The sequence below is a fragment of the Aythya ferina genome (genome assembly GCF_964211825.1).
Source record: "Aythya ferina genome assembly, contig: HAP1_SCAFFOLD_72, whole genome shotgun sequence".
Classification (NCBI taxonomy): Eukaryota; Metazoa; Chordata; class Aves; order Anseriformes; family Anatidae; genus Aythya; species Aythya ferina.
This window is the reverse complement of record NW_028181438.1, coordinates 523,605-542,761: the sequence shown is the minus strand read 5'-3', so window position 1 is coordinate 542,761 and position 19,157 is coordinate 523,605.

Genomic DNA, 19,157 nt, shown 5'->3' with positions numbered 1-19,157 from the left:
AAAGCTTCCTTTTCCCCACCGTTTTCTTGTGGATAACTTAAGCTTAATATCCTTGGCAAAAAGATATTGCAGCAAAACCTTTCACATAAACTTAGTGTTTCGTGAAAAACTACAACAACAAAACATTAAATTCAATTGGAATTTTTTTCAATAAATTCAATTGGAATTTAAATTCAAAACTTTAAATTCAGTTGAATTTAAATTAAAAAAAATAAACTAATTAATTTAAATTAAAAAAATTTAAATTCAATTGACTGTTCAGAGGAACAGTCAAGCTTGACATTATACATCCTAGAATTAAAATCTAGTTTGAGTTTTTCTCCCATCTCCAGACCTTGCTAAAGATGCTTATTAGGAGCTCTGTCAAAAAAAGTGAAAGGCTTGTTATATCAAAGCTTCGAACCCTTCTTACTGCCCTTGACCTTCTTCACATTGCTGCTCCTACAAGGGTGAGTACTATCATTTTTAGTACGGGAGGGAAGCTGTCATATCCTTGAGTGGGGGGTCGTTCTGTTTACAAAATGAAGTTCCAGTAAGAGTACATCAAATGAACCAACTTTCTTTGAACTTTAATTCATCGCTATATTGAATGAATGACCTCTGGATTTCTCTCTCCCATTTGGAAGTCAATTTGAAAACAAACTACCTCTGCCATAAAGAGCCAGGCATCAGAGACACCTGTTGCGCCTCAAGAACAGAGAAGGTATGAATGACAAGAGCAGCTGAATAAAATGCAACTTGCCATTAGAAATGGGTGTACTGGCATCTACAGGTGCCGCTGGCATCTCCTCATTTTCATTACTCTCTTCATCTGGTTTCTCGTCTTCAGTAGCAGGGTTCTGCTGTGGTGACTTGGAGTTGTCGCATGGAGCACACGCTGCAGAGGTGCGACCTTGCAAGAAAGAATAGATACCAAAGATCTTCGTCATGCATTTTCAGTTACAAATGCAGAGACAAGTCTTCAAATCCTTAGCGTTAAAGCACGTACCTCTTTTCTCACGAGATTCTTTAATTTGTTCACAAAGTCGTCTAAACTCTGTATCCAGTTCGTTCCTCACCATTGAATATGCAGTGTCTTGCAAAACATAGGCGCTGTGACGATCTGAAATTTTACACACTTTAACTGAATGTTGTCTACCAACCAATGAAACTGTTTTGATCACAGAAGAAAATTGCTTTCTTCATAGGTTGGTTCCGAAAGGTTCTCTCAGTGAATATTTTCAGCATAACAACATCGAAGTTAATTAAAACAAAAGCACTAGTTCCTTGGGAACACTTATATCACAATTCCATGCCCAAGTAGCAAAATGATAAAATATTTACAGTCTGGACGTCCAAAATCAGCTAATCCATCCGAAGTCTATTGTCCGCACACAGCATTTATCCATCTATATGTTTGACAGATTTTTTAAACTAGGGCTAAAAAGCACATCCTCACCTGTAGATCTTTGATCCGGGTAGTACTCTAAGGCATTGTTACAGATTAGATCGATGTCCTTCAGCTAGTCTCCGGCAGCGAGGTACTGGCGCGAGTCAATTTGAGTCAGAACTGTTGAAAGATCCATCGGCTCTTTAATCCTTGTGGCATAGTCAGGTACCTGCAGATCAAATACAAGCATTCAGAGGTTTTCTTAACCTTGCACACTGTCTACCAAAATTATTCTGAAGACTTTAAATAAACGACTTCCTAAAAACTCTGAACATTTGCGATGCATCAGAAGATGCTGACATTAACCAGTTTGCTTCTCAAAAATGGAAGGGCTTTTTCATTTTTTCATTAGAGCGGCCACGAGAGGACAACAAGAAGTAGGGAGGTCAGAAGCACATGCATGGTAGAGAAGAAACACTGAGGGTGGGAGATTCATTTCACTTTGCTTCAGAAAATCACAACAGTGAAAGCTGAGCAAGCCATCCGGCATTCTCTTTGTTGTCGACATTGAGGAAAAGGTGCATGAATTGCACCTGTGAAGTACCTATTGCAGGCATCTACTTTAGAATGAGATAACTGGGCCCTGAGGTGCTCATTTCTTCCCTCAGACCAGAAGAGGAGCCTAATGACCAGTTCAGATGAGGACATATGTATCTGTCTAGATTTTTCACAGCTCAAGAACCTAGGAGAAAAGGGGAAGAAAAGCCAGTGGAGGCCCACATCAAGAGGACTTTGCTGATCCGCAGGTATATTCAAGTTACATCTGTCTTTGAAATATACGCCCCTAGTTTAGGCTTATCTCATAAATTAAGGAGAAAAAGGCATCTAAGCAGCCAATTGGAGGAAAAAGAAAACACACTGCACTTATGGTTGATTCCTATTGAGGAGTTCCAGATGAAACAGAGAACAGGATCTCAAAACTTAGTTTTACAAACTGCTGCTCCTATTCCTGTTCCCACAGGAACTGACAGTCCAAGAAAGGGCTTCAGACTTCACTCAAGTAGTCCTGTAAATACTGTTTGTAATTATAAGGAAAGACCTCTGTGCTTTGCAGTGCTGTGACACGCCTACATATCAAAGCTTTTTCACGAGCAAACTGTGTTGGCATTTGGACTGGCTTTTTAGAATGAAACCAGGGCTTTCAGCGAATAATCCCATAAGACACATTTGAGAGTCAGCAGAAGTAAAAGCACTGCCTCTGCTTCTTGCAAAATCCTTACAGTGCAGCCCTAAAAACAAAGTTGAACCTTCCCCAAAACGCTGAGAAGTACGAACACTGAGAAGTTACAGACACACACGGATCAGCACTACTTTACCTTCTGTGGGTCAACGGGCTTTGCAAATTCCCTGAAACGTCTGTCAGTGGCAAGTCTGCGAGTAACGTCCCTCAAGAAAATTCTAAGGTCACGCAAGGTATCCTCCTCTTCCTCCTCCAGCATCCCTACTTTTGTGGGGATCACTCTTGTGGCTTCTGAGGCTCAGCTGGTGGTGCTACAGGCACAACTTCCAATGTCCAATCAACTTCAATTCATCAGGAAAAATTAGCCAATTTACAGTACTCAAATACAAGCATACGACAAATTACTGACAGAAAATGACCACCAAAGCAAAGCCCTAAGAGCTAGTAACTTCGATAGGAAAGTTTTAGATGTACTTCTCATATCCTCCTCACCTCTTTTCTTTACGGGAGGCTTAGCCACTTCATTTAGAATTAGGTCCTCAAAAAAAGGCTGCTCTCTCTGCCCTACCAGGCAACTCAATATTGCACACTTCTCCAAATTCCGTATTAAATAATTTTTGGATCTAAAGCAGAAGGAGGAAAGACATTTCAGATTTAAGGCCACAAAAAACTCATCTTCTATTCCAAAAAGACGAGTACCTTTTCAAATTAAGAATAACCTGAAGAACACAAACTGAGAAAAGTTATCATCCTGGCCTTAAAACGCTACATTTTCAGAGGCTGGCACGGCAAATTCAAATATCACCTTTAAGAATCACCTGTAGAATTAAAGCTCGCTGAAGGGATTGTACGCTACACTGGTAAAGTAATGGCTTTCACCACATCCAACAGCGCCTCCTTTGTATTTACTTGCCTTGCTGCAGCCTTTACTTAGAACCTTTACGGCTATAGAGGGAAGAGAAAGGCTTCAGCAGACAAGTGAGGGCTTTTTGCTGAGTTTTTATTTCTCTACCAAAAGGTGTCTGAAGTAGCTAGTACCTCTACGTCTTCCTCCATTTTCAAGTTCTAGTAATAAAAGGTAGGTGAGGAATTTCACTACTTATTTTAGAAGGAATTTACAGCCTGTACAAAAACTTCTGTGGGAACTCAAGCACTTTCAAAGCAGTTGATAATAAACACGTCTAGGTAAGACCCGTTCTCTTCCCCCAGTGACTGAGACCAAATCATCAGAATGACAACAGCGTGGTCCTGTTTTGGGCACCTTCCCTTAATGTAAACTCTCAGAAGTCAATGAAGTTCTGCACCTACTTTTACTACAGTTTATTTAGGACTACAACTAGAATTCGATTCCAAAGTTACTTTAGCAGAAATTGGAACTCAGCTTTCCAGCTTGGAAAGCTTTGGCCTATATGAAGAAAGAAACTGATTTACTTATTTTTTTTTAATCAAAGTGTTTCAATTCTCTACTAAATTGCATTATTAGCAGTTTACCCAACATAGCATGGAATGGCAGACTGTCAGAAGAAATCTCTTCAGTAAAAACCTCCTCTTGTCATTTCAAGCACTGCATATTCTTGACTGAACCACTTTGTAGCCACCAGAATTATTGTATTAATTTATTATTTGCATGTGTGAGAAGGGGGTGAAAGTCACTTGCTTGACTCAGAAAAAAACCTTAAGCAGATGCTTTCACGGTATTTTTTTCTCTAAGCAAATTTTAAGTGATTTGTTAGGGTGCCTGAGTAATAACAGCATGCATTTAAGAAAGCACAGCATTTTGATGCTGAAAGCATTCATAAATTACAAGACACTGAAGAAATAGTAAGGAAGGTATTGACAAATACCTCTTCTGGGAGATCTAGTGACGTACATCAGACGGAGCAAGCAGCAAAACTGGCAAAAATGCTGGAATGTTACGTAGTAGAGTTAGAAAAGTAAGTTTCAAGGCAGGTCCAGCGTTGTCCCACCATAAATGGATATCTGGGACATAAATTGTGCTTGGTGTTGTCTTCTGAGCATTTCGGATCAGCTAGTGAAAAGGAAAGCTTGCGTAAGAAAACTAAAACACGTACAAGAACCTCTTAATACATAGCTACATAGCCATCTGACTGCCCCATGAAATGAAACTATGTGAACAGAGTGGCAAGCATCCTTTCACATAAGGAATTTCTCTGTGCACCCTTTCAGATTATCAGTATTCGGAGAACTCTAGTCAGAAGATGGGAAGGATATATTCAGGCAGTGGCTAGACACCGTAGCTATATGGCCACAGCCACAATCATCGCATAACAAAGAAAGGAAATGTCCCGCTTAAGGGACACATCAGTATTCAGTCGTGTAACATGTCTGTCCTTACTTGTATGGCTCTCAAACGTTTCCACTAAAGGTAAAAGTATTTTAAGGTAGTGATGCCAAACAAGAAAATGGATTTCCTGCCTAAAAGTAAAAGCACCAAATCTGTTCATTTTTTCTAGTTAAAACCACATCACCGTGCAAATGAAGTGTTTTCTGAATGTTAATGCTTTTAGTGCACATACTGCAACAGCACAAGTTGTGTATGTCCGTGCGAAAACAAAATAAACAGAAGCCCCAAACCTTGGTTGCCTTACTAATATAATTTAGAAGAAGCCTACAAAAAGTAGCCGACATGCAGTCTGATACAGAGCCATCTACCGGGAGCACACAGTCTTAGGAGGCAATGAGAACTACTTTCTGGATCCCAGTGACATGAGCAGCATTTCTTTCCACAAAGAGATGTTTATTAGCAACACCGCCCAGCTTCCTGAGCTGCTAGCAACAGCCTCACTGTAAAATTGGGTATGGAAAATGTGGACATGTACAACATCCGGATTGTTTGTGGTGCTGTCTAAAAGAAAAGGGGATTTTCAGACAGAAGCAAACATCCCAGCACATTAAAACAAGGCCACCTCCATTACCAATGAATTTTGCTCACCTTACTTGCAACTCGATTGATCCTTTACATACAGTCAGTGAATCCAATGAGAAGAAAAAGAAAAAAAGGTACCTGTCCGCAGATTTCTTCTGGCGATGCAACGTTTGTAAGCAGAACAGAAAGGTCCAGGGTGTGAACGGGAAACTTCTCCAAAGCGTGCAACACCACGGGTGCCACGTAAGAAACCTGGCCGTACCCTTCTTTTCCTACTATTAGCAGACGGGGCTGGCATGATGTTGGTTCGCAGAAAGCACTCCTAGAACAAGAGTTAAGAAAACAAGCTTATAAATGAGGTGCTGAATAGACACACAGATGTTCCAAGTAATTTTCCTATAGACTTTCTTTTCCCTCCCCAAATAATCCAAATGGCAGCGGTACATTAAATACATGTAAGATTTCCAGTTAAGTTATTCACTCATTCCAATTGTTTCACCTTCTTCCCTTGTGTTTCCTATTCTTTACTAAACCAAGACTGCAAATTAATATCCCTGCAATCTTGCTTTACTTTATTATAAATTTATTATTTATTATATATTTATTATATACTTTATTTTAAATTTATTTTTATTTAAAAATAAATTGGTGAGGACCATTTGTTTCCCCACTACAATCAGGCTGTACCTCTGCTGGCTTAAATCAAAGATGCTAGAGACTTAGCCTTGCTCTAGAGGACAGAAAATCTTCTGGACAGCACAGCAATAGAAACTGAGAAAAATAACTGATCCAGCTGTGACAACATGATCTAACTTTCCAACTGTGGGCTTGCATGACTTCCATACTAAAATAGCACAAGATTAACACAACTTGGTGGCTTAACAAATAAAGACACCATTCACATTTTTCTCAAGGTGTTTTAACAAGCCATTTCTCAGTTTTCTTTCTGCTACATAATTCACTACTGGTTTAACAATCCTGGAAAACAGAAGGGCAAAAGGTGGCAACACAAACCCATAAAGTTGGGCTATTTTTAGCTAAAAGGACAGACTGCACATTTATGTGGTCTTGAGTCTTTCAAAGAATGCCATGGATTAAGTCAACGTGTTCTGGTAGTCTACGGATCACTTTGGCTTACGAAGAGAAGCCTGGGCTTTTCAATTTGGTCATTCAGAGCAACTTCATTACAACTTTAGTCCCTCCACCCTTTCTTCTTGTGAATACCAAGCACCCCTTCAACACACAAACTTGATGTTGCCCCTTCGTCTACCAACCCTCGCACTTTTAACAGCTGGAACTGTTTACAAAGACTCAGCAGACCTGAGAATTTAAACATAACAGGGATCTATCTTTCTTTACCTGCTGAAACAGAGGCATTTTTTCTCTGGTCCGTTAGGCATTCCATCTTTTAATTCATCTCCAGAAACCAAGGATGCATCGTCATCACTGTCAAACATATCATCTTGTAAAATAGGATTGAAATGCTCTGAAAGGCAAAAGAGGTTTGTTAACTTTCCTGAATAGCCTTTGTCTCTTTCTCTTCCATTAATACAGCTTCTAAATCAGTGCCAAAACCCTTTCTTCATTTGAGAGCACACACTGAAAGCTATTTCCTAGAGTTCAGCCCACCACAGATCTAAGGAGATGGCACAAGGCCCTACAAAGCTCTACTAAGTACCACTGATGTGTATGTATAAGGTACGCTACTCTTGGTGATTTTTTTCTCCCCCTTAGAATAAAGGAGATTACGAACAATTTCTGCAGTTGCTAAATAGCTAAAAAAACAAACAAACAAACAAACAAGACCATTTCTTTCTGGAGGAGGTTCCCACAATGAAAGCATGGGGATAAAGGATGTGATGGCCACAGAATTCCATTCATCTAGTAAATATCAATGCTAATTGATCTCATGTGCACGTGTATAGTACGATCCACAAACGTTTAAATTAGGAGACTGGTTAAAAAGGATGATAGCTAAAACAATATTTAGCTTAGACCAGTTATACTTGTATCCTGGTCCTGACATTCTTCAGAAAGGAATTAGAAACATTGACCTAGAAATGCTTCCCCTCCAAAGATCTGAGTTTTGATTTTTTAAAGAAAAATAGGTGCCTTATACTTCAAACCTCAAGTCAACCTCTACAAATGCTAATTATCTTAGCTGCCGTCAGAAGCAGGATGCTTCAGTAGAGAACGCATCGTCCTTTACTGTGTATTGAGTCATTCAGAGCTTCCATTTGGCATTTCAGTTTCGAATCCACAATAAAACCTATGTGTTGTATTCCAGACTTGCCCAAAAAAAAGACATGCACATGCAAATAATAAAATTCTACCACCATTATGTCTGAAAGCTATAAGTTGATTGCACAAACCACAAGTTTTTGCTTTAGCAGAATTATAAAGAAGTGGATGCTGTGGTTATACCTTGCTGTCGGTCCTCCTTTAGTGCAAGCTGTGCATGCGGGAAGATCTTCTGCACAACTTGTAAAATATTCTCTACTGATCTTTGAAAAAGTGGCTTGAAAATGGGTGATAGTGCTTGTACGGGTGAAGCCTTGATCCGGTTTGAAGCTGGAACAACCTTCTTCATAGCCATGAAAAAGTCCTTTGCTTTTATTTTAATAGAATTAACGTCTAGTAGCAACTTCTCCCTACTTGCATAAATCTGAGGATAGCATTGGCCATTGGCGTAGAGAGCACAGCGCAGCTTCAGTACAGAGGGATTTGATATCTGCACCACAGTCTCCTAACAAACAAAAATCAAACGTTACATCAGTCAAGGCCCAGGTTTACAACATGCAACATTTAAAGAATTTGTAATGCCAAAACCAAACAGCATAACAGGGAATTCAAAGTGCTACCGCTCTGCAAGGATGTTTCATGTTGCTCACTGCCTGATATCCTGCACTTATGCAGCTGAAGCAGACTCCTCATCAAAAACTATACTCTTGAGGAAGATGCCCCAGAACCACTTAATGTTCTCAGACAACAAGAGGAACGACAACAAAGAGTAAATAGATGAAAGGATCTCACACAGATTGCTATGAAGGCGTGCCAGCTGCCTCGTTGACTAGTTGTGCAACAAGGCACAAGAGCATGGGTACTGCCTGGTACAAGCTAAGGTTCTTTACAACTTGGTCACAAGCAAGAATCCGTTTCTGTTTCAGTCTTACCAATGCATTTCTCAGCTAGTTCATCAAGCAACATGTCCGGTGGCTGAGGGGTCCAGTCACGAGTATGAATCTTGACAATTTCTTTTCTAGCCTGGAAGCAAAATCATTGCATTTTAGCTTGTCCCAAGTTTTCCTTAAAAATACCAACAAGAAACAAACAAACCAAAAGGCAAACAAACAAACAACAAAAAACAAAACAGTCCTCCCTCAAAACCCCTCATCTACTAATACACTTTTCTTACTTGCTCAACTTTCAAGTATTTTACAGTTATTTAATATACACTCTGCATTGTCAACCAGGAAATTGAATATTTCTTATTTGTTATACTGAACTTTTTCTAGGAACCTACAGTGAAAGAAAAGGCATTTATAGCTTCAATAACAAGTTTCCAAACTACGAGACCTAAGGACCCAGAGGAAAATACTGTAATGAAAAATTTATCCAGAAACATTTCTTTGCTGTCCAAAAAACTTCTCTAAAACTTAGCAAGCTTTCATTGGGACAGTCTCATTACTTCATCACATTTGCTTTCCAGTCAGTAAATTCACAGAAAGCACTTCTGGCACAATGCTTCCAATTGCTACAATTACTATAAAGAAGAAAAGAATTATGACTCAAACTACTACCACCGAGCAGGGGCACAATCAAATGCAAACACGTCCCCTATTCATTCATAAGTGAAGGATTGAGACCAAAAACACAACTTCATGATGAAAACACCCAAGTGGACTAAATAATTAAGCAAACAGGTACAACTTTGGGAATGAAAGGTTTGATTATAGAACTAACTACTTGGTGGTATCATCCTGACCATATATATCCAGTACCAGATTTGTCCTCCATGGAACAACGCAGTGTCTCCACGTATCACTCTTTTGTTCAAGTTGTCAATATTTTTTTTTTTTCCTATAAAGTTGGACTTTGCCATGGTAGCACTAACGTTGAATTTAAGTTCTCACCTCTTTATTTGGCAAGTTGAAGAGGAAGTGTCTGCCAAAGCGTCCTGGTCTTCGTAAAGCAGGATCTATAGAATCCAGTCTGTTAGTAGCTCCGATTACCACGATCTCCCCTCTGTTATCTATGCCGTCCAGAAGGGTCAGAAGAGTTGAAACAATGGAACAAATAGAAAAATATAAGTTTTACTTACTGGTTCAGTAAATTTTGTTACATTCCACATGACTTTCTTGATGCCGGAATAACCTTCTTCCTAGCGGTCATTCAAAACTGGGAAAAAAATAGTCTACCAAGTCGGGGTTTTTTTGATTTGATAATAAATCTGCAGACTGTTAAGTCATCAAGCACTTCAAGACTGTTTGAAATAATCTCTACGTTAATATAAAAGGAGTACCGCACACTTCTGCTCAGGAAGAAAATCACGGAAAATGTCAACTTTGATTTTAGATGTTGAATTTGTTGCAGTGAGATCTTCCTCATCGCACGATTCTATTTGGATTTAAACCACATTATCTATGGAGAGACCAAGATTAGGACAAGAACAGCACAGAGTTCAGCATGAAGCCAATCAGGAGCTCAAGTTTGTATTCTTTGTATTCAACTTTATCCTTCTCTTGCTGGAAGGACCTGCTTTTTGACTCTCCTTCTCTTCACTAGGAGCATGTTCCCTCTTGCTTTGGTAATGCTCTTTCTCAGTGGTTTTAGTCTTGTCCTTTGTATCTTGGCATCTCTCTGTAACAGCTGAGGAGGAAAGGTTTTTAGAGCTACATTCAGTGTCAGACTCGAGAGAGGAAGTATGCCGCAATTTCTCACCAGGCTCACAAGACTCTTTGCCGGACAAAACGGTTTCTTTTGAAATGAGGTCACGTTCTTTTGATCTTCTTGCTTTCTCCTTGTCTCCACCGTCATCACATTGGTACTGGGCGAGGTATTCATCGTTCCCAGGAGATTTCGGAGGGTCCACGACACTGCACAAAATAAAATCACATTTCTCACTTCTGCTGAAGGACGTGAATATTAAGAGTAAAACCTTCCAACGTCAAACAAACAAACAAAAACCTCCGGACTACAGGAACGCTCGCAAAGATATGCCATTTAGAAACCTCTCCGGTGATTAGGACACCTTCTTCAGCTCCCAGAGAAAGTGCTTTTTCCCCTCTTGCTTCTGAAGCCATTGCACTAAAAAAGCAAACGCATCTGTCTCCCTCCACATGCTGCTCTGAATAAGAGCCAGAATATTCAAAGCCACTCTATTTCTTCTCCCCACATAGCCGAAAAAACACCAGTTGAAAGAGTTTTCTACCTCTCTCCACGAATTTACATTCACATATCCTATGACTGCAAAAATAGAAGGCGGGGCTCAGGAGGAACAGCCAGTGCTGGAAATGAAAAAAAGCAGCCTGTTTCTTCAGAGTCTTAAGCCTATGCTACTAGGAACAAAACAAAACAAAACAAAACAAGAGGAGAGGAGAACAACAGCGGGAAATTTACCTATTCTCCAGGTGTTCAATTGCAAAGCCTCCTCTGGAGGATCAACAGTTGTGAATTCAGTGTGCTTAGGAGAAATCAGATCTACATCTGAACCACAACTATTTCAGTAGTATCACGAACTTCTGTTACTCTGAAGAAGCAGTCAGCACCGTTTCTATGTTAGGAAAGAGCTGAACAGAGTCTGTTACTCACATCAAGTAGTCAGGCAGGTTTCTTTAGGAAGGCTGGGTTTCACTAGAACATTACTAGCCTGTAAGCCTCATGGCATCACCTTCCATCTTGACTGCTGAACCTCCTTGCTCCCTACTATCTTCTTTGCCAAGATACAGCTGTCCACATTTACTTTTCCTACTTGGCTGGACTGAATTTAAGAAGATCTTGCATCTAAGAAAGGGAACAAAAGCTGCTGCCCAGCAGCGTCTGGCTCAGGGAGGAGTGAGAAAGCTCTGTGCAGCCCCCAGGGTCCGTGCAGCAGGAGGCAGGAGGTGCTCCAGGCTCACAGCAGCAGCTCCCCTGCGGCCTGTGCAGGGAGAGGCCCCTCGTGGAGCAGGCTGTGCCCCTGGTGGAGCAGGCTGTCCCCCTGCAGCCCATGGGTCCCCCGTGGAGCAGATCTCCACGCTGCAGCCCCCCTGCGGGTGGAGGAGCCCCCGGTGGAGCAGGTGGCTGTGGCCTGGAGGAGGCCGCGGCCTGTGGAGAGCCCCCGCAGGAGCAGGCCCCGGGCTGGACTGGAACAGGCTGTGCTGAGCCTGCTTTGCCCGTGACGCTCCTTGTGGAGTGATCTCCCTGTCCTTCTGGCAGCCCTTGAGCCCTTGCCAGCCTCTTTTCTCCCCTTGGCGTTGGAGGAGGGGCAGGGAGAGAGCGCTTGTGCTGGAGCTCAGCTGCCCAGCTGAGGAAAACCACCACGGCTCTGTCTTGCCGCTGCTGCAGCACGCTGGTAGCAGCCAGCACCGTCTGTTCTTCGAGCCTCAGCAAGCCCACAGCATCTTCCCAGAAGGGATCCCTTTCCTTCACGCCTGACAGGCGCCGCCTCCAGAGGCTGAGGGCTTGTGCCCCGTTTGCAAGCGCTTTCTCAGTGCCCCCTTCCCCAGAGAAGGATCCCAGCTGCTTGGCTTCCCTGCCCTCTGCTGCCAGGCTCCCGCAGCTGCTATCCCAGCAGCGCAGCAGCCAGCTGACAATGTGCTCGCCTGGAGGACAGCTGCAGTCTTGTCCCATGGCTCGCAGCTCGCCCAGGGATGGGGATCACCTGCTTCCTGATGCTTTTCTCTCTGCTCTCCTTTCCAACAGCCTCCTGTGCCCTGGGATGGCCCTACCTTGGGGTAGGCTGCCTCGCCTTCCTCTTGCTCCTTCCCCTTCTTGGGAGGACTTTCTGCCCTTCCGAAACGAGATGACTTCTGCATGCATTCCTTCCCCTTGTGTGTATTGGTGCCTGAGACAGCAACGGGGTCGTCCCTGGAGCCAGCTGTAGGGCCTGTGCCAGGCTTGGAGGGGCTGCAGGGAACATGCCAGGGGCTGGAGTGGCTGGATGTGAAGTACTATCAGTAAAGAATTTCTTCCTAACATATATTAGAAATCTAACTTTTCAGTGTAAAGCTATTAGTCCATGTCCTGTCACTCCAGGCCCTGATAAAGACCCCCTCCCCAGCTTTCCTATAGGTTGCCTTTAAGTACAGGAAGGCTCTCGGCCTGGCACACAGTAAAAGTGATGGCAGATCCTTCACAATATTATTTGAATTTCACGTAAATAGAACAGACTATCAACTTACTTAGGAGAAGTAATACAATTTCAGAACTATTCAAAACCAAAGGCATTCCAAACTAAGTTTAAGTTCAGAGGAAATCCAAAGAAAAAAACTAATTTTGAAACTAATAATCAGAGACCATAATCTTCTTCAAATGATAGATTTTCCTCCTGTACTGGGTAATTTTGATCTGTCTTTAATGATCATCCAGACATGGCTTTGACACCGAGTATCTTGCTTTGCCTCTGCATTAAGTCTTCTTCTCATGTGAGGTAAATGTCCTGCTCTTATGGGATGGGCCTAGGAGACACACGCGCTGTGTCTCATGATGCTTGGATATCATCTTAATTCTGGGTGAAGATGAAAGGTCTCACTGCTTCCTGAACAGGGAAGTGGATGTCTGCAGTTAAGAACCCTCTGTCTAATCTAGAAACATGAAGGAAGGAGTTTGCTGGATTGCAAGTGACAGTGAAGAAAGCCACAGGTGACATATCAGACTGATTAAAATGTTATTTAGCTCAGGGCATGGCTAATGAAGTGGAGCTGGAATAGTTTGACGACTGTAATTACGCTCACTATCACTGTTACTTGTTTATAGGATGGTAATGCCTAAAGGTCCCACTGGAGCCTGAAACAAGGTTGTGCTGGGTGCTGCACGTGCATATCTCAGTAGCGCTTTGATAGCTAGTGATACAAACAGACAAAACAGAGATTGAAAGGAGAAACGGGGGGACAGAGATAAGAAGATCTTCCTGCAGGTCATTTAGGGTATGAGCCAGGAGTTCAGTGCATCCAGCTCTCTAGTGCTCTGCTGGCCCAGTGAGATGAATGGAAAACATTGCAGCCTTGGAAAAATAGTGCTTCTTCTAATTCTTTGGCCAGTTTTGATGATTTAGGACTGCTCTATTTATTTATTTATTGATTTTACTTTCCCCATTTGTGCTGGAGAAGGTGAACTTTTTAAATACCTATTCTGAATTCAAATATCATTTTCATTGTTATGTTTCTGTTTTGTTGGCACTATTCATAATGACTTCTACCCTTCAGTGGAAGCAAAAGCTTATCATACCATAAAACTGATAAAACAAAACATAAAACAAAACCAGGCTTAAAACGAAATTTTTGAGGCTTACAAATGCAAACTTTGAAATCTAAGGAAATGAATCATTGAGTCTGACTAAGCATCTCTGGGACTGGAGTGCAGAGAAGGCAGAGTTAAAATTCAAAATTCCGATGGGAAAAAAGCAATGAGAAAAGGTACATTTCAGAGGTTAAAAACTGCAAAAATAAAGTACGAATGACCCAAAACCTCCTTCACATAGGAAATTAAACAATAATAGTAAATGATACTTAAGCCACAGAACCCAGGGGGAACAAAGAGAACAAATTAGGACAGTTGCATACTCGAGGCAAAAATAGATCAAAAGTTAATGATGTCTCAAATGCTGCAAATCTTATTTCCTGCATCTAACAGCAACAACAATGTGATATTAAGGGCAGTGACAGGATTCCCATTGCAAATGAGGGTAGGGCACTAGGCACAACATCATCTGAGGTGAAATAAAAATCTACAGTGATTCAAGTGAAAAATGACAAGCTGATATCTACCTAGCCTATTAACAGCATTGGCACACAGAACAACAAGTCAAGTAGGAAAAATACATCACAACTGTGCAAATCAGGGATAGAGGGATAGTCCCCAGAATGGGAGAGTAACAAATATACTTCTGTCCAGGAGAATGTAAAGAGTGATCCAGACAAGTGCAGGCCTGTTAGTTTGACATCAACGCTGGGCAAAGTTTTGTAGCAAGAAGAGATAAGACTAGGGAAGTAGCGGGTAATGTGGAATTTACAAGATAATTTATTAAAGCTAATTTGTTTCCAGAGAATTTAGTAGCTTGCCTTTGTAGGACCAGTGTTCCCCTACACAGGGGATGAACTACATCTATTTCACTTTCTGTGAGCTTCTGATACCTTATCTATGGATTTGGGCTTTGGGGCTGCAAGTGAATCAAGGGAGTTTGCAATTGTTCACACTGTTCGAAGAGGGAATTACCGGCAAAGGAGAGGTTACCTGTAGTGATTCTCAGAGACAGTTCTGAAACTGCAGCTGCTAAGGAGGCAAAGACTCATGGAGAAATGTAGGCTGGAAGGGAGCTCTGAAAACCCAACCTCCTATTCAGAGCAGAGATGACTTCAAATTTAGGTATGTTCAGTACGGATATGGTGGCCGAAGACTAAAAATTACATATGAGCTTTGAGATTTCCAGGTGACGTAAAGTTGGGAAGTACTACCGAGCCTGACAGAAGGATATCCCTTGTGATTGAAATGGTTCAGGTGAAGTGACATTTGATAATACAAAGTAGAGCCATGCTTAGAGATTCTCAACAAAGGGTGTTTTTTTTTTTTTTTTTTTTTGTCATGTTTGCTATATGGCAGTCAGGAGTTTAAAACAAACAATAAAACAACAAAACCCCATGTTCATGCACTGTTAACAGAAGAACTGAAAAAGTTAAGTGGTTATATGGTATGTATGGCTATTCTTTTTTTTTTTTTTTTTTTTTCTCCAGTATAAATACACCTGACAGGGCAGCCCTGCCACACATATAAGACATGAGGCAAAATTCTGCCACTTGTATTCACATTGAACTTAGGAGGAAGTGTTCAGAAGACAGAAGGAACAAGTTGCCTATTGTGTGGAAGGGAATTAAAGGACATCATTCTGCTCAGCCAGATGCCAGTTGAGAGAAAAATATGATGTCTCTGTGAAAATGCATTTCTTGAGTAAATATCAAGGAGAATTAGGAAATGTGTAAGTTGGGAGATACATCTGAAATGATGATTGCAGTTGGCTTATGAGGAACTTTGGACAGGAAATTGGTAGAAACTTCCCATTTTAAGAATAAAGTGCACCATAGATATGAAGTCAGCATTCACCTAAAGAGTAGAGGCCAACTCAAAGCCCCCACAACAAAGCAGTGGACAAACCAGAACACTAACATGTTGTGGTCTAGAGTCACACAGATATACGTAAGTTTACTATACCAAAACATCTGAGGGGTTCCTTTGAGAGGCGGAGGGCTTGTGCCCCATTTCCATTTCCACTCTCAGTGTCCCCTGCCTCAGAGAAGGATCCCAGCTGCTTGGCTTCCCTGGCCTCTGATGCCAGGCTACCAGAGCAGGTATCCCAGCATCGCAGCAAACAGGTGACAATTTGAGTGCCACAGCAGTCCTCATTGCGAGCTGGACGCTCAGGGCACTTGCGGCCACCCACCTTTGTGAGCTCCAAGGCTGACAGTGACTCTCTGCTGAGCTGCCACGGCTCTCGGGTGTCCCGGTGACAGAGCTTTCGGCGCTAAGCTGACTGCCAGGAGAAAAGGCTGCCGTGAAATGGCTGCTCCACAATGCCAGGAGCAAGGTCTGCTGGGCTGGGGGTTCGCAGGGGAGCTCGGCCTTGGGCCTGGCAACTGCGCCTGGAAGCCAGGGACGGCCTTGGTGTGCAGCTGGACACCTGGGCCTGAGAAAGCAAGGTCTCTTTCCAGACACTTGGCACCATCGTCACCCAGTGGCTGTCTCAGGGGGACGAGAGAAATGCACAGCATCTCTTGCTTTCCTGAAAAAGGGATGGATTTGGACCCCAAAGCGAGCTCCTTTCTCTCGGAAGCATCACGTCCTCCTGTCTTTCTTGTATTTGGCTATGACTTTAGGAATCCCTGCAATCCCTGCAGCTGTGTCCCCTGCCAGCTTCTTGTGTGCCCCAAGCATCCTCGCTTGCAGGGCAGTAGAAGATGCAGAAAAGGCCTTGCCTTAGTGGAAGCACTGCCCTGCAGGAGCTCCAACAACCCTCTCAGCAGCACGCTGTAGCCCCCAAATGCCCCCGAAAGGGCACATTTCAGCTACTGGGAAGGAAATGAGTTCGCTCAAGGTGAGCTACCCGCTCAAGGCCCAGGTGTCTGTGAGGCAGTGTTGGCAAGGAGTCCTGTTGTGTGAGTCCGTTCTTTGTGGGTGCTCCGTCCCCACAAGGCTTGCTTTTCAAGGCCCAGGAGAGTCTTGTGGACACTGGCCTGGGGTTCCAGGCTGAGCCAGCTGCTGGCTGGCAATCAGGGAGGCTCGCTCGGTGTCTTGGCTTGGGTTTGCGTGGCCAGGCTGTGGGAGCGGGGGACTGCAGGGGTGTCCTCTGTGAGGAGAATGCAGCAGCTGCCCCATGGGAGCTCAGAGCCGCTTCCAGGAGGCTCCTTCCAGGAGGGACCCACCCGCTGCTGCCCAGAACGCAGAGCAAAAGGATGATGTTTGCGCCTGGGGGAGAGCCCATCTAAGAAAGGGAACAAAAGCTGCTGCCCAGCAGCGTCTGGCTCAGGGAGGAGTGAGAAAGCTCTGTGCAGCCCCCAGGGTCCGTGCAGCAGGAGGCAGGAGGTGCTCCAGGCTCACAGCAGCAGTTCCCCTGCGGCCTGTGCAGGGAGAGGCCCCTGGTGGAGCAGGCTGTCCCCCTGCAGCCCATGGGTCCCCCGTGGAGCAGATCTCCACGCTGCAGCCCCCCTGTGGCTGGAGAAGCCCCCGGTGGAGCAGGTGGCTGTGGCCTGGAGGAGGCCGCGGCCTGTGGAGAGCCCCCGCAGGAGCAGGCCCCGGGCTGGACTGGAACAGGCTGTGCTGAGCCTGCTTTGCCCGTGACGCTCCTTGTGGAGTGATCTCCCTGTCCTTTTGGCAGCCCTTGAGCCCTTGCCAGCCTCTTTTCTCCCCTTGGCATTGGAGGAGGGGCAGGGAGAGAGCGCTTGTGCTGGAGCTCAGCTGCCCAGCTGAGGAAAACCACCACGGCTCTGTCTTGCCGCTGCTGCAGCACGCTGGTAGCAGCCAGCACCATCTGTTCTTCGAGCCTCAGCAAGCCCACAGCATCTTCCCAGAAGGGATCCCTTTCCTTCACGCCTCCAGAGGCTGAGGGCTTGTGCCCCGTTTGCAAGCGCTTTCTCAGTGCCCCCTTCCCCAGAGAAGGATCCCAGCTGCTTGGCTTCCCTGCCCTCTGCTGCCAGGCTCCCGCAGCTGCTGTCCCAGCAGCGCAGCAGCCAGCTGACAATGTGCTCGCCTGGAGGACAGCTGCAATCTTGTCCCATGGCTCGCAGCTCGCCCAGGGATGGGGATCACCTGCTTCCTGATGCTTTTCTCTCTGCTCTCCTTTCCAACAGCCTCCTGTGCCCTGGGATGGCCCTACCTTGGGGTAGGCTGCCTCGCCTTCCTCTTGCTCCTTCCTCTTCTTGGGAGGACTTTCTGCCCTTCCGAAACGAGATGACTTCTGCATGCATTCCTTCCCCATTCCTTCCCCTTGTGTGTATTGGTGCCTGAGACAGCAACGGGGTCGTCCCTGGAGCCAGCTGTAGGGCCTGTGCCAGGCTTGGAGGGGCTGCAGGGAACATGCCAGGGGCTGGAGGGGCTGCAGGGACCATGCCAGGGGCTCGAGGGGCTGCAGGGTGTGTGACAAGGCTTTGAGGGGCCTCAGGTCCTGCCGCAGTGGTTGAAGTCGATGCAGGGAACATCAGAGTTGTTGGAGGGGCTGCAGGTAAAATGCCAGGGCTTGCAGCAGCTGCAGGCTGCGTCACAGCTTTGCATCAGGTCAAGACGCATTTTCCTAGAACCATACATTTCCTCCTGAAGGGGCTGAAGAGCATGGAATGGTCTTCAAAATGCACAGAGCAGACCCCAGCAAATGTAGAGCTGCTGCTAGCAAGTAGGTAACTTTATTGTTCCTGTTGTTAATTTTGTTTCACAACAACAGATGCAAATATGTATCTTGAATGAGGGCAAAGGTGACCTTGGATCTGAAGCACACAGGCGTTCGCTAGTGTCCCCCCATCCGGAGTGAATCCAGAATGACTCGGAAGGAAAAATAAAGTCCAAACCAGTGCGTTGTGATAAAGAGAGTTTAATAGGGTAGAAAAGGAATAAAAACCAACAAAATAATAAATAATGATACTTACAGTTTATAAGATATTAATATATAAAAATATTTAATACTATTAAATACTTATAATTTTATAATAATAAAACAATGCCATACCGTACAACACAGTCAATAAGGTGGATTTAATTAAATAAATAAGAAAACCAATAAATTAAATGAAAATTAAAAAATTTAAATTTAATACAAATAAAACCCATTTTTCCCATTCCAATGAATTGCTATCCCCATCATCACTTCCCATCCCACTGATCATTTGCTATCCCAAAGACCTCCCAGTTCTTATCCCCTTGGCATGCCAGTGCAAGAAGAGCTGCAGGCAGAGGCCTTGCTGAGTGACCACCTAAGGAGAGGA